At 33.8% G+C, this 14885-nt stretch overlaps 1 pseudogene; it reads right to left on the bottom strand.

Annotated features, from left to right (window-relative positions):
- Window positions 1-13504, bottom strand: part of LOC149544740 (DNA-directed RNA polymerase I subunit 1-like) — a 74890-nt pseudogene extending 61386 nt beyond the window's left edge.
- Between the last annotated feature and the right edge of the window lie 1381 nt (window positions 13505-14885).

Here is a 14885-nt window from a genome sequence, read left to right as displayed (position 1 = left end):
TTTTTTCTTTCAAAGATTTTGTGTATGGAAGTTTAATATACATAAATGAAGAATTTTGGGTTTGAACTTTGAAACTTGGTGTTCAAAGCATTGGGTCATTATTACTTTGTGAATGTGATTTGGGAATTTGAAAATCTTGATCATTGTTCTCTTGCTGTAAGTTCATTTAATTTAATTCTTAATTAATATTGGATTTTGTGGTGAAGATTCATTCTTTGAAGTGCATTTCTTGCACATGTTAGTTTGAATTTATTCGTTGTTGAGAAGTTTGTATTGATAATTACCTTGTTGCCAAAGAGCAGTTGAGAGACCCTTAGACACTTTCAGGAAAAAGTGCAAAAGTAATCTTAAATTCATTGTAAATCTGATGAGGGAGCTTTACCTCGAGAAAATTTAGAGAGAAATTTAGATTAAATGACACTTTATCAATTATTGTGAATAGTTTTTTTCTTTCTATAAGATTGGGTGTAGAGTAAATTTGATAAATTGTAAAAAGGATAATTTGTTCACCAACAATTGTCAAGACTGAATCTTTAGTCCAATCCTTCTCCTTTTCTGTAGTGTTTTCTCCACCTTGTTCTTGTGTTTTGGGTGATGGACTAGCTTCCTAACCTATTTGGATTGGTTTCCCTTCTTTGTCAATTATTTTAATTGCTGGTACTAAAATATTTTGTACCCTAGTGCTGATATGTGAGGACATTGTGTCCTTCCTTTGGTATACTATAATAGACATTGTAGGTTGCACCTCTATAGATTGAGGAGGGGGTTAATGAATAATGCTTGTTTTTTCACCCCTATAGATGCTAATTCTTTCTTCTCAATCTTATCCACACTCACCAAAAGAGGATGACTACATAGTTGTGCCTTGGTGGTGGAATTAGTCAATATTTTCTACATATCCTCTTTTGTAAGGGGATTGATGTTATCAACATTACTATCAAAGACATCCTTAGTCTTTACTATATCTATTTATGGACTAACACTTGACATGTGTACTTTTGGTACATTCTAGTCTTTTTTTTGCTCTTCCTTAGTTTTTTCCTTTGTAGTATCTTCCCCATGTACTTCTTTCATAGACTAATCATTAGTTAATTCAACTATCTCTTGTTCTACTTTGTCTTCACCTACTTCCATGGGTGCCTACTCAATATCCTTTTATGTTGTCAATGCATAGATCACCTTCCATATTTTTGTGCTCTGCTAAATAAAAACTTCAATTTTATTCTACAAAATATTAAAAGCTCAGTATTTTTGAGAAAATCTCCCCTTATACTTATTAATAGCCTTTTTCATCTTAGATTTGTCCAAGTCTGGCATTACTCTTGCAAGTGTAGTCTCTTAATTGTGAGGCTATATTTCTACCTTTTCTCAACTCTATGTGTTGGAAGATTGGTAATATTGGCAAGAGTGGTTTGATGATGATATGTTACATTTATTACTAAGTTAGTCATTGATGCCAACATAGCATGTTTGATGTCTCCTATAGTATCTAACAAAAGAATAGTGGAAAGATTAACTTGGCTTAGACAACTAGTTGAGCGTGATAACCACCCAAGGTTATCGGAGATACTTTGCAGTATCTATTATATGTAGTTAATGTTGGAAGTAGAAATGATAAGTCTAGAAGAAGTTATGTAAGTTTTGGTGATGTTTGTTTTGACATAGATTTTACAAAGGCATGTTTTGGTAAGCATGTTGTATTTCTTAGAGGAGTTGATATCATGAGGATCGAGGTTGAGCACATGAAGAAGACATATTGAGGATGATGTGGCTAAGCTTTCTCATCATAATATTGCATGTATAGAAAGTTATTCAAGTTGCAAGGCAGAATATTAAGGTTATCACTATGTGTAATGTGTTCTTAGTGTGGTCCTATAATAATTAATTGAGAAAGACTAATAACTTAGGAATTGTTTTATGGGCTTGGTATAAAGGAAGGACATTTTCCTTTATCATGGTATAGAGATATGTAAATATGAATTTTCAATAAGAAGCAAAAAATGTGGAATGTAAATTTGAGCAGAGCAATGCAAAAGTGAAGTAAACTTCATTGCTAAGGTTTTATTGATTGATCTAAGGTTTGGTATTTGGATCCAAGGTTCATGACTTGCTCTACAAAGTCTGGTAGTGATTGGTTTTCTTGATAGGATAGAGGAAAGTATAGAGGAAAGAAGAAGATAGCAGTAAATTATTTGTTTGAGCAGTGAGCTCTTCTTGTAGTTTAAATTGCATGTTTGGGCATTGGGCTCTTCTTGCATACATTATTTCACAACTCTTAACAAGGTTGGAATCTCCTAATAGGGATTCAAAGTCTCCTAACAAGGACTTAGTGTACTAAATGTTTTAATAGACTCCTAACAAGGTCTATCCTCTAACAATAAATATTTATATTAGTACATCATCTTATGGGCATCATTCCCACTAGGGTTTTCCCTAGTCAACATATCTAGTGTAATTGTTTATGTACATCTTTGTATGGTTTTTTTTTTACTTTGGTTGAATGGTTAAGTATGTTTAAAGATAATAAATATTTTAATTGTTGGATAATTGATTCAACCCCCCAAGTTATCATGGTGGACTATTATTTCTAACAATTGGTATTAGAGCATTAGGTCCTTGAAGAAAAAGTTTAACAACTTTGGGAGATCCATGGCGAACATGTTTAGGAAAGATAGTCCCAAGTTTTATGGAACAAACTATGACTAGTAGAAGGAAAATATGAAGACACATTTGTTGTGTATGGTTATGAGATATTGAATCTTGACAAAATTAGAGAAAGACAATTATTGAAGAAAAGGAGTTGAAAAGTTTCTCTAAAGTAGAAAGAGATCTTTTCATGTGTGATATGAGAGCTAGGGAATCACTATTGACTATACTTCCTAAAATTGAGTATAATTTGGTAAAATCACTTGCTACTTCACATTTGATTTGGAAATCTTTGGAAAATAGTTTTGAAGGTGATGCACATTCTAAGAAGTTATGGCTACAAAGTTGGATTTGTGCATTTCAAGATGATAAGATGATGGAAGATGAATCTATAAGAACATCTATAGGTAGGATATCAAAAATTATTGTAGGTATCAAAGCTCAAGAAGGAAACAAAGAAGATGATGAAGTTATATGGAAAATATTGAAGACTCTAACGCCACCATTCAAGTTAGTAGTTTAGATGATACTATTGTTGATATCATGTACCAAAGGCTTTAGAAACGAGACATTTCTTGGAAGACTTGAAGTAGTTGAGAATGAATTGAGACAATCTAGAGAATTGACTAGAATAGAGATGACTTTTAGTGCCTTGAATATTCAACCTAACCTATCAAGAAGCACAAGTGCTAGAGGAGATTTTGCTAGTAGTAGTAAATTTGAAGAAGAAAGGAAAATTGATGAGGAAGTAGCTCTTTTAGTAAGAAGGAAAAAGGGAGGTAAGAAAATATTTAAGTGTTGGACTTGTGATGAATATGGTCATTATGCATCTAAGTGTCATAAAAGGGAGAAAAAATTATAAAGGAAATCATAAGCCTAGAAAATATAGATAATTTTTGTATGCAAATGAGGATAATGATTCTGATGAACAAACATTAAATGCTAGCAATGATGAAATTGGATTTGTGGCAATTAAAGAAGAAAGTATAGAGAAGGTAGCTTTGGTATCACATGTTGAGAAGAAATCCAATTTGATAATTGATAGTGGTTGTTCACATCATATGACTAGTGATATGAACAAGTTTGTTGACTTCAAAAGTCTAGAGGGAGGAATTGTCAAAGTTGGGAACAATGCATCATGCCAAGTAAAAAGTATTGGATCTATAACTCTTGATGATGAAACCAATATTGAGGATGTATACTTCATTGATGGTTTAAAGCACAATCTTTTGAGTGTTGGACAACTAGTAGACAAAGGTTACAATTATAGTTAATAGAAAAGACATGCATGATCAAAGATAAAGATGGAAAGGTAATTGAAACATGAAATAGATCTAGAGGTAATTTATTTTAGTTGAATCCTATTGAAATGACATGTTTGGTTGCAAAGGTAGATGACAATTGGTTATGGCATAAAAGATTTTGTCATATAAAATTTGATAGCATTGAGAGGACTACTAAAGTATTTTTTGTTAGAGATTTGTGAAAGATTGTGAAGCTTACTAACATAATTTGCAAGGAGTGCATTTTAGCAAAACATAATAGAACTTATTTTCACAACAAGAAGTTTACCACTAAAAAGAAGTTGGATATTGTACACATAGATCTCAGCTATCCTATAAAGAGTAATAAAAAGTACATTTGGTTGCATGTATCTTACACAAAAATGCAGTGGTATTATATATCTGGCATAGTTATGAAAGTATGGCCCTGATTGTGAAGGTCTATAGTATCTAACTTGAGGCATCCTCATTTTCAGCCTTACATTGCTAAAGGAAGGACACATTTTGGCTGTGTTCACTATCCGACCCCAGATAGGGTCTTGAGGGGTGGATACCATCTTGAACAGGAAAATATAGATGAAAAAAATAGCAGTTGTGATAGAGAAGGTTCTAGTAATAGTGATCTAACTTGTCCAGTAAGGCCCCCTTGTGATTATGTGAATGCTAGAGATAGTGCATTGCAGGATAGCCTTTCACATAACATTGGAAGTGAAGGTACATTCTCATACATAGGAAAGGAATTACTAAAATCTTCCAAGAAGGTTTTTTAAAATAAATATTCAGTTGTGCAAGAACTAGAGGAATCAAATTTGTGTTCAGAGGGTGTTCCATTGGATAGGCATTGTGGCCATAGCTTTCTTGCAGAAAATCCAGAAAGTCTTGTAGATAGAAATAAAGAAGTAAAGCACCCCATGGTTCATAAGAAAAGCTCTCCTACAAATGCAACAAAGTGACTTGCAAAAGAGATTGTTGGAGTGGGAAGCCCTCAGACACTTGATCGAGTTTTTCCCACTCCTAGAGTAAAAACAGATTCTGTAAAGAAGGCACATCTTACTCAAGGCAGGCAATCTGTAAGTTCCAAATTCTTATTATTTCTACAATTTTCTTTTGTTATCTTAACTGTAATGTTAACTTGAGTCATAAATTTGACAGCTACCTTATGGAGAACCTTCACCATGAGTTGTCTTGACACCAAAATTGGATGGTAAATATTCACACACAAAACAATCTCAACGTCCATCTTGTGTACCAGGTTAAACTCCAGGTATTTCTAGTCGTAGGGCCTCCCTATCCCTACCAACAAAGTCATCAGTTTCATGGCCTACATTCATTACTAATAGTCCTTAGAATGGAACACCTAAAGTAAAAGTTGTTAATAATGAATTTGTAACACCTAGGCCATGAAAATCTTCTTTAACTTCACGCTCATCAACATCTTCATTTGGAAGAATTGAAGCACTCACTGAGAGATCAAAACTTACTCTAGAAGATGCAACTACTGAGTCACCTTATGTTTCTAAAGCTGCCACTTTGTGGTATTCTGATAGAAAAAAATGTTTAGGGCTTCGAGCTATGCAATCTCCTGATGTATCAGTTAATGCACCCAAACTTGATCGAATTGCGGAGTTCTCCATAGCCCCTTCTGAAAATTTGCTACCCGCTGCAAAATAGCGTGTTAAGGGTACTTGCTTAAAAATTCTTGGGGAAGAAAGTTGTCATTTGAGAGTAGAGAGTAGCCCATATGGATTGTGTTTAGAAAGGTCCACCTCATCAAGCTCAGGTTTAGATAGGGATGATGCAAACTGTGATAGAACAAAGGAGAAGTGCACGATCCAGATCAATGCAAAAGCTCCTACTTCTGTTCATGTGAAACCAGCCTTCAATGATGTTATTCATGTAATTAGACACAATGCTTTTTGAGTTGGTACAGATCAAGCTAAGTCAGAGAGAGAAACTATGAGCAGCTTGCTGCAAGGAAGAACATTTGTGAATTTGGGGTTAGTACCCTCAGCAAGATTGACAAGCAACATCCCTTTTGCAATACAAGCAACATCACACTACCATTTTTCACAGTGATAGGATGAAAATTGATTGTAAATTAGAGTAGAAACAATTCAGACATGTCCTTCACAATTACATAATCATGAACATTGGCAATTAGTGATTAATCAAAAAATCACATTTTTTGGCTTCATCAACACATTCCTTGCAGCATCATATGAAGTTCCTTACATAGTTGCCAAATGTGGGCTTAGCAAAAACTTTGGTAAACTAAAAATTTCTTAAGTTTATTTAAAAACAACTTTTTATTATACATAAAAATTTTTTTTCTATCCAAGATTTTACTTGATGTTGTTTCTAGAAGAGATTGTATATGTTTTTTGAATCACAATGTTTCAGATCTCACTCTATGACAATCATATGGGATCTAGTTATGATCCTCTATATTCATATTAGAGGCTTTGATGTTAAAATTGGCTTAGCAAATAATCATGACAATGACCATAGGGTCTCTTGATAATTTGTTTGGTGACTAATCTATTTATGTTAAAGCAGGATGTATCAGCATTGACTGTAGCAGAAAAACAAGTTACACAGATGAAAACTTGCATTGTTGCACTTATAGCTAGCATTTGACACTTGGAGTTGATATGCACATTTCTTTGAGGTGGGTGATAACAAAGAGCTCATCAATTTTCACTATGTTATCTTCTGGCTACAAGTCTACACCATTCTTCACTATTTTTTATTTATACCTAATACAATTTTATTTTTCAAAATTTTTATCATTGCCATAGTTTTTGACAGTTGGCTTCTTTGTATTAATGCCTATAAGGAGCCATTGGATATTGGAAGATAAAGGTTATAAAGCATACAAACACACAACATTTATATAGTAGATTGCTCCATCAAAACTGCTCAATGTTTCTCCTATTATATTGTGATGGATATAGATGATTTGTTGTTGATATTTTAACTACCCTCCATTGGTTGATGAAACAATGCAAGTAAAATTCACCATACCACGCAAAAATGCAGGGCTTAGAGTTCAAGAGATGCCTCATAGAAGAGGATAAGAGAATTGGCTTCCAACAAGGCTATAGAGCTGTGGCTGAACAGCTATGAGCTGAAGTCAGTGTGGAAGGTTCTAATAATGATGCATTTGAGCCACAGGTAAATAAGCTAAATTAAATATATTTCAAATTGAATACTTTACCAATTAGTCTATTTGATGTTAAGTTCCAATATAAAGTGAGTATATCTATTTTAAGCAAGCAATGATAACAATGCGTAGGATGTTGGAATGCAGCCTAACAATCCTTCTACACAATCTGTGGATGCCGAAGGTTCACATGATGTGCATCCCAGTGGTGGAGGTATACATTTGATATTAAATTTTTTATATGCAATTGCAATTGGTGTTTGGATTAAAGAAACATTTTGTATAGCAACTGTAGAGGATCAAGGGGTCGATGTTCATGACCGTGTTGATGTTAAGTCTAGACAAAATGATGTGGTCAGATCAAGTAAAGAGCGCTACAGTTATGTTATTTAAAATAGTTAAATACTTGTAACAATTATAATAAATTATTTTTAATTTAACTCTTTTATTTGTTATTGCAGAGGACCCCCCTTTACAACAGCATAGGAATTTGAGATCATCAAGAACAGAGAATAGAACAACTGATGAGGGGGGAATTGATGATGACACTGATGCTCCTCTTAGAGCTTACATAGAAAAAATAAATAGAAAGAAAAAAAAGAAATGATTGTCATCTACATGCCTTAATTGATAATGACTGAATTTTATGTCTCAATGAATTTAATTATGTGCTAATGAATGTTCATGAATTATGTGTTAATGCAAAATATTGATGAATGTTGCATGTTAACGAATCTAATGTGTTAATGAATGTTATCATGGGATATTGATTGAATGTTATCATGTGATATTGATTGAATGTTACATTTTATTAATGGTTGAAAGAATGAATGAATGTTAGATGTTAACAGGGGAGGGGGGTGGGGCCAAATGAGCTTCCACGTTCACATGGTTGGCCCTATTTAGTAGAGAATATTAAACTATTCTTGAAAAAAAGTGAAGCTCAATAAGATACTAACAATAGGTAGAAACAAGAAGCAATAACAAGCTCCTTCTAGAACATAACTCTTCCCAATTATTGCTATCTTCCCCACACTAGGAATCTCCATCATATTCTCATATGCCTGCAACAAAATTAGAATAACTAACCAAAAATAAATCATATTTTCATACTTCTCCATGCTTGGAATATAATCACCTTGTTTAGCCTTCCCTTGGCTCTTCATCTCCATTGTCTTCTCATCCTTCTCTTTGCACATTGAGACCTCTACTGCTGTCTGCAACATGTCTTCACACCCTTGCCATTTGCCTTGGTATACCAACTCTTGGTTGGTGGCTATTCTATCTGATTCAGTCATCATTGTCTTTGTGAATTTTCTTTGTCCAACTTTCAATGGACACCATATAGAACCAATCAATATCATATCTTCTTCTCCAAGCCTTGTTTCTTTGCTATTTACATCAGCATTTGTACTTTTCATCTTTGTTCCAATCATCTCCTTTCCCTGAAGCCCTTCAAGACTTGATTTTTCTGTCTTCATCAACATCCTTTCTCTTTACCTCTACTTCAACCTTTTGAACCTTTTTGGTGTGAGGTTCTCCTTGCTCTTCAACACTTGATTGCTGCTCATTTGTTATTTGTCCTTCAAATGGACAACTTGTCTTCATATCATCCTTTTCTAGGTTCTTTTCCTCAACCTCATTCTCATTAGTTGTTTGCTTCAAAGCGTCATCCTTTTTTATCAAAACATCTTCCATTGCTTCACCATGTTCCTCTTTTATTAGGAACCTTTCCCTCTCAAAGATAGTGGTAACAAGATACAAGGAGAGAAAATAGTTTTTGATACTTGGAAGGAATAGAAGCAGTTAATTTTTTGAGTCCTTCTTCTGTCACAAATGAAATGAGTACATGGATTGATGATGATTATGAGATTGTTCTTACTGCATCTCAATGTCATACATTGAGGATGACATAGTAGGGATTGAATCTAGGGGTCATCATTCAGATTATGTGAAGCTGCTTGGAGATAAGGATGTTGATCAAAATTATCCTTCACCTTTTAAAAAGTACATGACATTGACTAGCATGTCAGTGTTTGTCCATGAGAAGAGTAATATTTCTAATGTCAGTCAATCAAAAAATACATTGTGTGTCAAATATAATCACCTCGAGGAAGATAGAAAAAGATATGTGATAGTGAAGGATAGGAACAAGTAGTTGAGAAAATGTTTTGATGAAACTATGGCAAGCAAAGAACTAGGGAAATTGAGGGATCATGCTGAAGATGTTGAAAGAGCTCTATAATATCTAGGCATGCCAAGATGATAGCTTCACAAGAAAGAGAGAAGTTGCAAAAAATTAAATAGGAGACATTGTTTAGACTAAGTATTGTAATTCAAATATTGCTTCAAGAACTTCACTCGCATTTACCTTGTCAAAAATCTCAACATATAGCATTGAAGTCCTTTAAGGATGAGGTAACAAGACAGTAAGCAAGAATAGATCAATAGCTATATATCGTAGGACCTTGGATTGATATAAGTGAAAAAATGATAAGTTGATAGATGTTCATGAATACATAAAAAATAGAAAATCAAGGTTTAGGAATAAAACACTTCAAGGAACCAAAAGACAAAGGAAGAAATGATAAAGTGGACAACCTAGCTGAGACCTATGACCTAAAACATTGTCCAAAGAAATCAAACAAGGAAAGTTTGGAAGAAGAGAGATTTAACTTCAGAAACAAGGATAACTTTCAGCTTGTTAATAATCCCTTATTTGAGGTTAGAGCTAATGTTTGATGTTCCCTTATATGACTCCTAAGGGTCTGTGACTAAATCCTTATATTTTAAATCACAATAAACTTCTTTCTATTATTACTAATATTGAATTCTTTATTTTGCCACAAATAAATGTTAGGTATTAATGACAATATTTTTTTGGGGTAGATATATCAATGCAATTGTGCATGTATCTTGATGTTATGTACAAGTAATATCACCCATGCTTCTAATATATTCTTTAATTCACTGCTAGAGAGATGCAACTGATCTTTGGTAAATAATATAGATGGACAATATGCAAATGTTTTTTTAAGTAGTTTTGATATCTTCAATCAAACTTTGATAACCAAAAACACTTCCAATAATGATGGAAATGACTTTGTGAAAATTCCCAATCCAATCAATATCAAATACTAAACAAGGATTATATATATTGAAGTTGGAAGTATAGTGATAGTCAACTAAATGACCTAATGTCATAGATCCTGATGATCTAATGTTGATTACTGATCTGCAATAAGTATCATTAGAATTTCTGTAGAGCAATTTGCAAGACCAAGTAATCACTGTTACAGATTTATCATAATGTAAAAGTGATATGTACCATACTAGTCTAAAGTTATTCACTGTATATGATATCTACCTTATTGAAATGTGATATGATTGATTCTATTTGGTTTGTAAAGATGTTGGATATTTATTTGATCTCTGTCTGATATAATATCTTTGTAATGGTGATGACCCAATGATGGGTGATCTGTACTATTGCAAATTCTGATGTAACTCTTGTTACTTATGTGATATATATGTCACTATTCCTGATCTTTATCATTGTACTCATAGGATCTGACTTTCTGATGTCTAGTGGATTACTACCACTTATTTCTATATAGAATATAAAGTAATCTTCTGTTTGAATAATGTCCTTGGATTGGTTATTGATGCCTTTTTAATATCATTTGAAGAATTGCAACTCTTCATTGCATCTTTTAGTATTTGGCTCCTCTGTCATTATTGCACCCTTTTGGATAACTAATCTGTGATTAGTATTTGTGATCAGCATGATATAATTTAAAGAGAAAACACTTACACTTTAGTATCAAGCTTGTTTTATGAATGAATGGAGAAAAACTAGTGACATATCCATTTTAGCTTTGCGTTTTTTACTGTTAGTATTTGATTATTAGAACATAACTATACATCCTTGTGAATTGGAGTTTCAGAAAAGATTTAATATTATTTAGATTTCTTTCTTATTGTAGCAAAGGTTATGGAGGCCCTGAACATTCCAAGAGGTGTTCGGAATGTTCTTTTTTGAACACCTAATACTGACTGGTATTTTAAGTTTTAATAATATGGATCTGTATAATTCTAGTTTTAATACAATCTTATTGCAGGTTGATAGATTTTCTTAACAAGTTTTCAAAGTGTTTTCTATAAAGTCATTATTCACTCCAGTTCAATCATCCTGACTTTTAGCTGTAGGTGCCTTGCCTTTGGTCAAGCATAAATCTTTCCTTAGGCCCATGTAATATGGTGGGTAATTTGTTGGGTTTTTCCTTACCAATGAAAACTTTGATGTGACACTTACTGTATGCTTTTGCCATGCATAACATGAATAAAAAAATAGCAATACTACATTGATGTGCAATGGGTAAAAAGATGTTAGAAAATGATTGATTATGGTGTTCTTGTTCATGATGGTGGGAGCACACATTTTGGTCATTATTTCTTCTTTTTTGAGTCACTTAAACCTTTCAAAATTATTTTTATGCTGGGAACTCTAGGTTATAGTCTTAGAAAAGTATTTTATTCATTAACAATTGCTTTAATCTAGCTTGTAGGTGAAGTGCACACAATGTTCTTATTGCTCAAATAAATTTGATCCTTTCTTAGATTTGAGCCTAGAGATCATTCGAGCAGATTCCTTGTTGAAAGCATTATCCCATTACACAATAGTAGAGCAGTTAGATGGGGGTGTGAAAAGAGATCAATGTGAACGATGCAAAGTAAAAGTGAAGGCTCTAGAACAACTCAAAATTGATAAATCACCACATGTTCTTGCAATTCATCTCAAGCGCTTTAGTGTAGTTGGATCTGGAGGAAAAATTGACAAAAAAGTAGACTTTGGTTGTACGTTGGATCTCAAACCATTTGTTAGCAGTTCACATGTAAGTAGCCCTTACAATATTATTTGCCAGTGGATCACATTTTCAGTGGAATCTAATAATATAGTTTTTGTAATATCTACTAGTTTTTTAATAAATATTGCACATTTGAATGATATTCTAGTTTCTCTGTCTATTGATCAATCATAGGAGGGCAATTTTAAGAACACTCTTTATGGTGTTCTTGTTCATGATGGCTAGAGCACACATTCTGGTCATTATTTCTACTTTATTCGTTCATCCATATGCATCTGGCATGCTTTAGATGATAATTAGGTATACATTTGCTACAGTTGTGAAGACATGTTTAATTTTGTGGAGCAAGCTCATTATAATTTGTGTATAATAGGATACACAAAAGAACTACAATTTTATGTAGAACCTTTTCTTTATTTGGTAACACTAATTATACCAAAGTTTCTTAGACTGATTGAAGTTATTCTTATGACATTTTGTACTCTAGGTCTATTCAATCAGTGAGAAAAGTGTACTTTCCTAGAAAGCTTACATGCTATTCTATATACGAGATAAGAAAACTAGCATTCAAATAGCAGGTGGGTTTGAATCTCAGTATAATGGCTCTAAACTAAAGAAGAGGGTGTCATTGAACATTGGACATCCAAAGGAAAACCATGTACAAGATTCATATGCCCCCCAGGTGACAGAAAACATGCATTCTTTCCAAATGACAACAATCTCTTTTAGTGTTGCAAGTGTAAACAAGATATCCCAACAAGTAGAAAATTTGTCAAATGTCAATTTCATTTCAGAAAGTCTAGAAAAGAACACAAGTTCTAGCCAGTCATGCAGTAAATCCAGATCATCAACAAATCATGATGCATCATGCTTACGGCAGGGCCGCTGTGGCAGCAGCGCGAGTGGCCTCGTCGCAAGCATGATGCACCATGATCTGCTGATGATCTAGATTTACTGCATGATTGGCCAAAACTTGTGTTCTTTTCTAGACTTTCTGAAATGAAATTGACATTTGACAAATTTTCTACCTGTTGGGATATCTTGTTTACACCTGCAACACTAAAAGAGATTGCTGTCGTTTGGAAAGAATGCATGTTTTCTATCACCTGGGGGGCATATGAATTCATATACCCCATGATGCATCATGCTTGTGGCAGGGCCATTGTGGCGGTGATGGCAGTTGGCATTGTCGCCATAGTGACCCCACCATATTACTAACCACAGACGTCGCAATTGTGACATTCGCCCACGCATTGCAATGAAATGTGCGTCACATGCATAGTGACATCGTAGCAATTCCTGACTTTGCATCGCAATTGCGACACATTTGGAACCATTGCGATGACCAGTGGCATCGACACTAATGCTACTGTGCCGCTAGCACCGTCATGTCCCCATTGCAATTTTCCAAGGCCGTCGCAAGTGCGACGCCTACAAAAGAACTGGAAAGGCTCTTGCCTCAGCAAACCTGTGGGCAAATGCCGACACCACCTTGTCACAATGCGTGGGGAAGATGTCACAATTGCAACAAGATCCGCATGCATTGCAATGGGAGCCGTACCAAGTTAGAATGGTGAAATTGTGATAGATAGGCATCAAAATTGTGACATCTAAGGATAGACATCATAATTTGCGACTAAAAAACAATGATGTCTACTACTGTCATAGTGGCGAAACATTTCCGTCGCAATTGCGACACTTAGCCATCGCAAATCGATGCCAAATGTATTAGTGTTGATATCTCAAGTTGAGCCTAAGAATGTAGATGAAGCATGTGAAGATGATTATTGGAAGAAAGATATGAAAGAGGAATTGGATGAGATAGAAAAGAATGAGACATGGGAATCGGTCCCTAGACCAATAGAAAAGAATATGATAGGAACTAAATGGGTCTTCAAGAACAAGATGAATGAACATAGTGAAGTTGTAAGAAACAAAGAAAGATTGGTATGTAAAGGTTACTCACAACAAGAAGGAATAGATTATGCAAAGACTTATGTTCTAGTGGCTATAATAGAAGCTATAAGATAATTATTAGCCTATGTAGGATAGAAGAAATTCAAAGTATTTCAGATGGATGTCAAGTCAACATTTTTGAATGAAGAACTTGAAGAAGAGGTATAAATTAAGTAGCCTAAAGGATATCCTTCGACAAAAGATAAGGACATAGTATGTAGACTAAGGAAATCAAGATTAGAAAGTATTAGAACTTTAATAGCATATGCAACTCATGGAGGATTCAAAATTTATCAAATGGATGTAAAATTTGCATTCTTGAATGGAATTCTTGATGAGGAAGTCTACATAGAGTAACCTAAAGGTTTTGTAGATCCTAGCGAAAGATATATCATTTGAAAATTACATGAAGCATTATATGGTCTCAAGAAAGCTCCTAGAGCTTGGTATGAAAGACTTCATAACTACTTTGTACATATTAGTTTTCAAAGAACAAATGACAAGAGTAGTCTATATATCAAAGAAAGACTAGACAAGAAGATTATGTTGGCAAAAATATTCTTGGATGACACTTTATTCATAGGAAATGATGACTTATGCAAGAAATTTTCAAAAAAAAATGAGTAAAGAATTTGAGATGTCTATGTTTGGAGAAATAAAATTCTTTTTTGGATTGCATATCTAGTAGAAGAAAGATGGTATGTACATTACTCAATCTAAATATATCAAGGAGATACTAAATAAATTTGGAATGGAAGACTCAAGACTAGTTGAAACCCCTATGTCTACTAGAAATAAGCTTTCCAAAAATGATGATTCCAAAGTGGTAGAGCAAACCACATACAGATCAATGATTGGAAATTTTTAATATGTAGTGCATACAAGGCCTGATATTGCATTAGTAATCGATATGGTGGTAAGATTCTTAGCAAATTACAAAGAAAATCATATGATGGAAATTAAAAGAAT

This window comes from Cupressus sempervirens, chromosome 8, assembly GCF_028749045.1.
Source record: "Cupressus sempervirens isolate cs-2001-9-10 chromosome 8, ASM2874904v1, whole genome shotgun sequence".
NCBI lineage: Eukaryota > Viridiplantae > Streptophyta > Pinopsida > Cupressales > Cupressaceae > Cupressus > Cupressus sempervirens.
This window is presented reverse-complemented; position numbering and strand designations above follow the sequence as displayed.